Genomic DNA, 9,537 nt, shown 5'->3' on the forward strand with positions numbered 1-9,537 from the left:
CACTTTTTCTGTCTCTAGTCTTGTTCCCCATCTCCATGCACTCTCCATCTTCCTACCTCCAGAATGACTGAAGAGGTAGGTAATTCAGCAACTGTTGACCGACCAACCACTCTCTTTTCAGGGCTGAGGATAAAACAGTGAACGAACCACTGTTTCTACTGTCATGGAGCTTGTTTTCTAGTGCTGAAGACCAACAAAGCTGTGTCATGTTCACGGACAAATAACTAACATGATTATAAACTGCCTTGCATCACAAAGGAAACAAATAAGGATTTGAGATGGAGGATAAAAGTGTTGACGTGCTTTGCAGCGTAGATGAACAAGGTTCTCCTTGATGACATTTAAGCTGAGATCTAAAGGATGAGAAGGAACAAGAATGAAAAGAGGTGGGGAAATCAATATTCTAGGCAGAAAGATGGTTTGTGCAAAGACCCTGAGATGTGTCAAAGCTTGGTGGGCTCAAAAAAGAACTGGAAACCAGAAGAGAATGATTAATGCATATTAACATCGAAGGAGAGTGGTTTAAGATGGGATCAGAGAAATACGCAGGAATTATATCCCACAGGGTCTTGTAGCCTATAGGAGAGAGTGCATTTTACCCCACACTCTATGGGAAGCCACTGAGGAATTCTAAGCACAGGAGCAGTTTTATCCAGTTTACATTTCACTGCCACTCTTGCTTTGTGGAGCATGGGTTACAAGAGAATGAAAGAGAAAGTGTGGAGACGAGGTAGAAGGTTGTGGTCATAGTCCAGGTAAGAGGTGATGATGGTGTAGACTAAGGTGTTAGCGAGAGAGATGGAGGAAGGCACAGATCTGGAATTACTTTTGGAGGTGAAATCAATGGGATCTCCTATTGGGATAGACATGAGGACAGAAGAACAGGAGGAGATTAAGGATGGTTGCTTGTTTGAACAACTGGGTGGAGGAGGTCATCTGCTGAGATGAAGACGATTTTTGACCCTTCTGTCTTCCTCTTCCATGTTTAAGGACTCATGTGTTGCCAACAGTCAGAGTGATCTCCGCATCTCAAGGTCTTTAGCCTTAAACACGTCAGCAAAGTTCCTTTTGCCCTGTAAGGCAGCCTATTCACATACTCTGGGGATTAGGACCTGGCCTTTGGAGGTTGGTGATTATTCTGCCTACCCCAGCATGTGAGTAAAATGAGAGCAGTATCACAGGGATGTTTCTGGTGACCTTGACAAGAGCCTTATTGGGGGTGTGATGGCAAAGGAGAGCATATCATGGTGGGTTGAGTGAAGAAAGGAGAAGTTAGGAAGTAGAAACAATGGAGAATGTGGGCAGCTTTTAGCGAACTGGAGTTACGACTGGAGGGGGACATGGAATGAATTGGAGCATTTTTCATGGCAGATACAAGAGCGTACTTGTTTATTGATAGGAGTAAGCCTGGCAAGAACAGCATGATGGTGGTACTGGAGAGTATCGTCAGAGAAGGAATACCTGAAGCACTCGGATCCTTCCTCAGACGGAGTAGATGTAGTGAGAGCTCAGTGGAGGAGCTGGCCTTAGCTGGGAGGGGCACGCCTACTGTGTATGGAAGGGAGGAAGGAACAGGTGGACGCTTTGTGACACTGTGATGGAAGACAAGTGAGGTCTCATCTCATGCCTCCCATTTCTTCAGTGACAAATGAAGCAAGCTCATCTTCTAAAACAGAACTGCGACCACACCAATTCGTTGCTTCAGACTTTTCCTGGTTCTGCCTGCTTACGTTGTTTTTACTTCCTGGCGCTTTGCCTAGGATTTTACACTGTGGCCTCACCTGTTCCTTGTAGCCACAGCCCACCTCTGCTTTTGGCCAGTGTTGCTCATTTCCTTTACTGGAATGCCCTGCCTCTCCTTCCTCCCCCCGCCCCTCCTCCCCTACGCACCTCCAATGCGCACTTTTCCCTCCAGGAACCGGCCTTGAGACACACCCTCCCTCAGGTGAGTTAGCTGCCCAAGGTCTCTCAGAGCTCCCTGTTCAGACTCCTGTTACTCCTAGTATGAGTATTCGCTGTGTGTCTATAATCCCTACTAAAATGGGAGTTCGCTGAGGGCAGAGGCATGTCTCTTTCACCTCCGATCCCACAGCACCTAGCACAGAGGCCTGTGCATCATGAAAGTATTGGTTGCATTCATTAGTATCCTGGCAGGTACACTGATTGGACATATATCAAACAGTATCAAAGGAGGATAGAAATCTACATCCATTTAGTGTACCTGAAATGCTGCTCTGCACCTCAGTGACTTATAACTTCGTTTTGCCCACTCTTCACAGCTGGATCTCAGCAGGCTCAAGCATTCAAGTGTCAGCTTTGACTCTGTATCACCCTATGGACTGTAAAGTCCTTCAGACTAAAGATCACGGCTTAGTCACCTTTGTGTCGCCATTACCTGGCACAGTAGAAAGCATAAAAATGTTTAAATCAATAATTCCGTATGATTTTAAAATTATTATCTGTTTCTCCATAAGCAGTAGTATCCAGCAAATCTTCCCTTCCAAAGCAAAACATGTCCTTCTGTTCTCTGATCAGCCTTTAGAGAAAAGTAGTCTGATGCAAACCTGGTTTTGATCTCTGTCCATTTCAAAGATCTAGGGTGGTTCTAAGTGGATTGATTCCGAGTATAAAGCTGAGTGACGTAGCATACTGTTCTTCAACATTTTTTTTTAAGAGCCAAACATATTTCACACATGCTACTAAGGCATGCTAGCTATGCAATTGGTCACTTAACAATTACAAATAAATAGACAAAATCTTCACAACCTGTGTTTGTAGTGCTTTGAATGGAATATTTTGCAACTAAAAAAAAAAGTTTGCAAAACTGTGATTAATATCTGCAGAAAATATTCACAATAAAATGCTAAAGGATAGGAGCGGTATTAAAATTGTATACACAGTATGGGCTTAATTTTATGAGAACGTTTTATATCTATGTTTGTATACACAGTTACAGATATGTCTACAAAAATATCTACAAAGTCATGAACCAAAATACTGACACTAGCTTTGTCTGGGTGGTTGGTATTTATTTGGGTAATTTTAATTTTCTTTATACCTTTCTTTGTTTTCTAACTTTTCTATTTGTGAACTCAGGAAATCTATGGTATTTGTTTTTAAAAATAATCTATTATTCTTTAAGCCTCAGTGGTAAGATATCTTTGAAAATGTATTTTTATTTTTCATTCTGGCCAGTGATAAAGAGAGCAAGAAACCACGAGTCCTAGATTTGAAATGTTTTTTCAGTCAAGAGGACTTAGAGAATGGGGGGGTTAATGTACATAAATGATTATTGACCCAGGAGAGGATTTGGAAATGACTTAAAATGTAAAAATCTGATCAGGGTTCAAGAGATTTTCAAGGGGTACTCAATCAGATCTGTTTGATTCCTTAACTTCAGGCAGATGTTTCAGTGGTTTCTTGGGAGGGCCTCTGTCTACCCCGGTATGTGTGATTGCAGCAGGACTTTCTGAATGCAGCTGGACTCCCAAGACCAAAATAGTCCAGTGAGTCACTTGGATATATTCTGAACCAAAGATTTAAAAACCAAAGCATGCAAATGGCCCTCATGCCTCAGCTCAGAGTAAACGTCAGCTAATTTTGATTTCAAGGCTACCAAAATGGCTATTGCTCAAGGCAGCCAGAGTAGTGTTGGAGCGAAGAGAGCTGGCTCCTTAGGGGCAAGGACTGCATGTTATGGTGTGTTATGGTATGTTGTGGTATACTATTTTAATTACTTTTTCATATTCTCCATGATATTTAAGACAGTGTAAGGTACATGCAAAGTGCTGGATGAATAACAGAGAACAAAGCAGAGGAGAGAATTATAAAGTATTGACCAAGCAGGGTGCCATTCATCTCCTTGGCTGAGACTGCCCCTCTTCACACCTCTTGCCATGACTTAATCACGAACAGTCTCTTCCTTCCCTCTCAAAAGCGTCCCACTTGGGATGATCATTTTGTAGGGTCACCCTTTGGCCGGGGTGGCTAAGTAAAATCCAGATTCCATGATTTCATCCCCGTCGGCACAGCAGTTGTCTGCCTGGCAAAAATTTTAGAGCCACACCCAAGGGCACATGCTTTTGAAAGCCCCATTCCCCTCCCTACCCCACAATGGCTGCAGTAGATGCCTTTGTATTAAGCCTTTTCAGATAGATAAATAGAACTTTTGAAGGAACCCTAGAAGATCAAAGCTCTGGACAAGTTGATATCTTTCTATTACCACAGCTGTCCCAGATGGCGGTAATACTTCTAGGACTCTGAGTGCTGCATTTGGGGCGAATGGGATAAAATCCTGAAAACACACTGAAACTGACAAGCTGCCTTGACATTTGTTCTTTGGCTTTTAAGCCATAGATTTTCTTCTCTTTCATGACAGTTTGCACTTCTGTTTCCTTCATTCTTCTGTAGGCCCCCTTTTCCTTTAGAAGAATGAGAGTTTAACAGCAGCTTGGCTATTTTGCCAAGGATTTAGTGCCCCTTAATTGCCCTAGAAGCCAGAAAAGTCAGGCTCTAGGTACAAGCTCAAGGAGGACTCAAATTGAGAGAAATATTTATATTTTGACAAAGGCCATGCAGTATTCTGATTCCTGCCCTAGGAGCCAGAGGTGTAATCAATGAAATTGGGAAAGCAGTTGTATATTCTGAATTAGGGTTTTAGTTCCTGGAAAATTCTTGTACTCCGTAAATTTAAGATTGAAGATTGTGCTAGTTTGAAATGAAAATGGTTCTAAAATTTTCTTGAATCCATGAGCCCTCTGAGAAGTGATGATTACTGAGGATCCTCTCCCTGGAAAATTATGCATGTGATGCACAAAGAAAATTTTTCGTATAATTTCAGAGGATTTATGTTGCACAATCCACTCTATGGATTGTACGTTAATGTAGCAGATACATCTGGTTGCCGCTCTGATATCCGTGCTATGTAGCTGTCCTTCCTTCTTCCTACTAGAAGCCCTATTCTCTTGGGTATGTCACCTTCCCCATGCGACTTGAGGGGAGGCCCTGACCCCAGTGCCTGGGGTGGAGGTGGTGAGGAGGATGATTGGGCTAAGCCAGTTGTCATGGTCCCATGCCTTTTGCCAGAGATTGGTTCTGGCATAGATATGTGCTACTTTGCTGGCAAATAAGACAGTAGTGTCATTCTACTGGGGAGCTTGGGGGCGAAATTTCATCACTCTTAAAATGAGAAACATACATAGTATGCAGAAAGCCATCTTGACACTCTTTCAGATGTACTGTAGGACTGAGCAAATGAGAGAAAGCAAAAAGAACTCTCTGGGGATGGACTGCAGTTGGCCATGTTGGTGTCAATTCATGATTTCTAAAATATGAACATGCATGTGTCTATGTATGTTCATGTGCAGATGAACACATCTGTGTATTTCTAATGTAGGGGTGTATGCATATTTGTATGTATCTGTATGTATAGGTACACGCACATTCATGTATTTCCTACCTCTGATTGACTGACTGATGAAAGGGCCAAGAAGAAATCATACCAAATAATAATGTGCATACCTAGTACCCAGATCCCGACACCACTGCCCACTGAAAGGAAACAAGAAGTCTCCCTGTAGAAATTTCAGGGGTGGGGCCTGAATCAAGGTGTTACTGGAAAAGCAGGTTGTTTTTCTCGTGCTGGTGCTTTAACTGAGCCTTTAACAGGCCATCCCACCATTCAGTTAAGTGGCTGATTTTGAACAATGAGGTTTGTGATCAAACTGGTAGATTCCTTGGTCATACACTCACTGTTGCACCTCCTTTGACATAAATCAGTCCCTTGGTTTGCAGCAGCGTTGTGCTGGCATTCTTATGTCCTTGGATCATGTGCTTGCAGGGGTATTATGTGCAGGGAAGGCAAACTCTTATTTGGCGCAGTTAAGCGTGAATTCCAGTACGCAGAGTGCTATCTCCTCCTTCCCTCCAGGGTGGAAGTGGTCTGTTAATAATTAATCTTCCACCAGGGCGCTGGCTGGTATCCTTGAAGAGGCTATAGGGATTGACATCTGTCTCTGCTATTGACGGGTTGGGCATTCAGCTGTGGCGATGGGTAGGTCAAGGGTAAGAGGGTGCCTGTATTCTGGACCCAATGCATAGCCTCCTTCCCTGCCACCTGAGCCATTCCATTGGTGGGTTCCTTGTGCCAGCACTAGGGTGACTGAGAAGAGGAGGCTGGCTGACACCCGCAGGTGAGTCATGCATTCTTCCAGGAACACCTCAAGCACCACTGGGTCTGCTGACTCACGCGGCCCGAGGGGCAGGGCGGATCGCACCGCCGCCTGCCCTGCTGCTGAGCTCTCCCGTGCTTTGGCCCACATGTCTGCTACCTACTGACTCTGAACTCAGAGCCTGAAATAGAGGCTTGTGTGTGAGAGGCTTGTGTGTCAGTTGGTCTCAATAAAGGGATGAAACTAGGAGGAAGGAGGGAAAGCCCCTGCAGTGGTCACGGCGAGGAACAAGCGGTGTTTATACCATCGGATGTTTTTGGAGCCTCTGAAATGTGTCACAACCGTGTGCCCAGGGGACTACGGGAGGTTTTCATTAGCTCCTGTCCACTGTTGTTCACTGGCTGCAGTGGCCCCACATACGTTAACCCCTGGGTTCTGCATGTCAGCTGGCCCGGGTTTCCTCAGGGGCCAGAGAACTCTCAGAGCAGGAATCCAGGGATAGAAGAGGGCAGCTGGTGGTGCCAAAGATGAGGCTGACCAGTTCCATCTGTTTGGAAGCTGGTCAAAACCTGTGCTGAATGGGAAAGGCACATAGAGGAAGGAAGTAGGAGGGGGGTGGAGAGAAATTGGGAGTGGTGTGTAGGAGTTGTCCCATGTACACACTCCACTCCAAATGGTCATGGGAGGAAAATTCAGGATTTGAGCAAAGCAAACCTTGCTCCACTCTTACCTAGCTGTGTGATACCTTGGATTATTTACCTGACCATTCCAAAGTTCAGTCGTGTGGCGTCAGCCAGCCTACTTCCTAGCTGCCATGGAGATGTGTTCTCTTAAGCGCTGAGGATAAAGACTCTGGGAGGGGTTTTGAGCTGAGCTACATGTTAAATGTATGTGTCTCCATTTTTCTTCCTAGGTCAGATCAAGCTGTGTTTCAGCTTGTGCTTGCAGACGTGTTCAGCTCACTGAAAAATGATGTGGTCACGTACCTACATAGAAGGAAGTGTGGTGCGGCCAGACTATCTAGAGCAGGTTGCATTCTGCAAGGAAAGAGACTACAATAGCCATGGCTATTCATTCTACTTAAAAAAAAAAAATCTTAACCCTAGTTAATAGCCTACTTATTCAAAGCAGTATTAAATATAACAGAATTTCAGTACCACCATCGAATCTGAACAATTTCTTGGAGCCTTATGTAACAGAATTTGACTTATCGTGAGAATATTTGGGCAGCTAGGCCCAGGAAATGTGCTTTTACTTTCTATAAAATATCTCTGGCTGCACAATTATTTGGCGTTTGTTCTTCCCCAACACGGAAAGATTTGGAGAGTTAACCTGATAGTCCCAAAGTTGAAAGTTTTCTTATTTGTCTGTAACATTTAAGGAAAAAAGCCATTTAAAAAATCACTCTGCCATTGATGAGACTTATATTCTTGAGAGCTAAGCGTTCTAAAGAACTCAGTATCATTTCCTAGAATTTTGCTTCTCTCCCCTCGGCCCCTCTGCGTTCTTTCACTTTCACTCCATAGCACGTGAGACACCATGGCCGCTCCTCTTGTTGCTTGTGACCGCCTCTGGGCCCCTCCTCTTTGTCATAGGATGTTCTGATTTTCCCACCAGCCCCAACCTGTTTGCAGCCTGGCACACAGGGAGAACAGGACTCTGCAGTCTTACCCCTGGGACAGTACTAGTTTCAGCTTTTCAGAGACCAAAGCTCTGGCTGAACAGCTTTTGGATACTGAGGCAATTGGGAGAAGTACTAATGCATTTAACTCCAAGAGATCGTAGTCTTTGGCATGGAAGGAGGAAGCTATCTTGGCATCTGTCACTGTAGCCACTGGGAATTTTGGAAAAGTTCCATTTCATTCTTGCTTTTTTTTGGATCCCGAAATGAGAGGCTGTAGTACAGGTCAGGAATACAGAGACTGGAAAGAGAGACAAGGAATGGGAGCAACTCAAGTAGCCTCCTGAAGAAAGCTTATACCTCCAGAGCAGGTAATCAAACAAAAATCATGTTTGGAAAACAAAATCATCTGAAAACAATCTGAGTTTGGAAGTAATAGGGAAAAAAAGAATTAAAAAAAAAGTTTCTTCCTGATTTAAAATGAAAAACAACTTAGTGTTAGGATGGAAAAATTGTACCTCTGGGTTGGCCTCTGGATTCAGACCTGGATGGGAATACCTTCCTCTGTGTATGAGTGTCCACATTTCCTAATGACCCACGGTAATGATCATATTTTAACTTAATTATCTTGTTAAAGATTCTATATCCAAATACAGACTGAGTTATTGGGGGTTAGGACTTCACCATCTGGATTTTGTGGGGGTGTCATTCAGCCCATTGTACCCTGCTTTCAGTTGTTTTGGATATAAACCCAGAAGTAGAATCGCTAGATAATGTTTCTAATTTCTTGATGGAATAGTTTATTTTTGTAGAGTGGCTGTGAGATTCAAATGCATGTAAAGGACTTAGCATAGGGTTGGCCTCAGAAAATGCTGACTCTATTAGTTGTGTAGGCTGTAAACTAGTCTGACCTCTGAATTTTCAGGCAAAGAACCTGAGTCCAGAAAAGTTAGCAACTTATGTCTCCAAGTTCCCAGTCAGCAGTAAACTCAGAGAAAGAACCTAGACTCTGATAACGTCAAGACTCTTGATACCACCACGCACTACTTTTCCCCAATCCTTTACAGACTGTTCTGTTACTTGCTATTAACTCTTTGCTGGCTTTTATGATGTTTGATTTTATTCTTCATTTTTTAAACTTAGTTTTCTGCGTAGGTAACATATTTACACGGTTCAAACTGAAAAAGGATACAAAGGTTTACAATTGAATGTCTTTTTCCTACTTTAGTCCTCCAATATCCTGCCCTCCCATAAGCAACCAGTGTTACTATTTTCTAATGTATTCTTCCAAAGACTTTAGGCACATACAAGCAACTCTTTTAATGAAATTTTAAAATACAAAGTAGCATATCATCTTTTGCATCTTTTTTTTTTCATTTAATGTATTTTGGAGCTATTTCCATATCAATATATAAAAAAGTCCACATTCTTTTTTTCAACTACACAGAATTTTACTGTTCGAATGTCCTGTGCTTCATTTAGTCCATCCCCTGTTGTTGGGGATGTTACAGACAATGCTGCATTGAATAAAGTGTATATGCATCATTTTTCATAAGAGGGAGATACGAGCTGTAGGATGTAGTCCGAGTAGTGGAATTGCTAGGACAAAGGGAATGTGCATTTGTAAGACAGATTTTTATTAAACCAGTAATAGTAGGGCTTATACCAGTTTACACTTTTCACCATCATTTTAGAGAATTTTAAATAACAAGGAAAAATTACTATACTATTCCAGTCCCTACTTTA

At 42.9% G+C, this 9,537-nt stretch overlaps 1 long non-coding RNA gene across 1 annotated transcript; it reads left to right on the forward strand.

Annotated features, from left to right (window-relative positions):
• The first annotated feature begins 5,068 nt into the window (after positions 1-5,068).
• Positions 5,069-7,326, forward strand: LOC141573653 (uncharacterized). The gene is made up of 2 exons (XR_012499625.1): positions 5,069-6,191; positions 7,084-7,326. It is a non-coding gene; the product is annotated as an uncharacterized LOC141573653 (long non-coding RNA).
• The last annotated feature ends 2,211 nt before the right edge of the window (positions 7,327-9,537 follow it).

This window comes from Camelus bactrianus, chromosome 16 (assembly GCF_048773025.1).
Source record: "Camelus bactrianus isolate YW-2024 breed Bactrian camel chromosome 16, ASM4877302v1, whole genome shotgun sequence".
NCBI classification, from domain to species: domain Eukaryota; kingdom Metazoa; phylum Chordata; class Mammalia; order Artiodactyla; family Camelidae; genus Camelus; species Camelus bactrianus.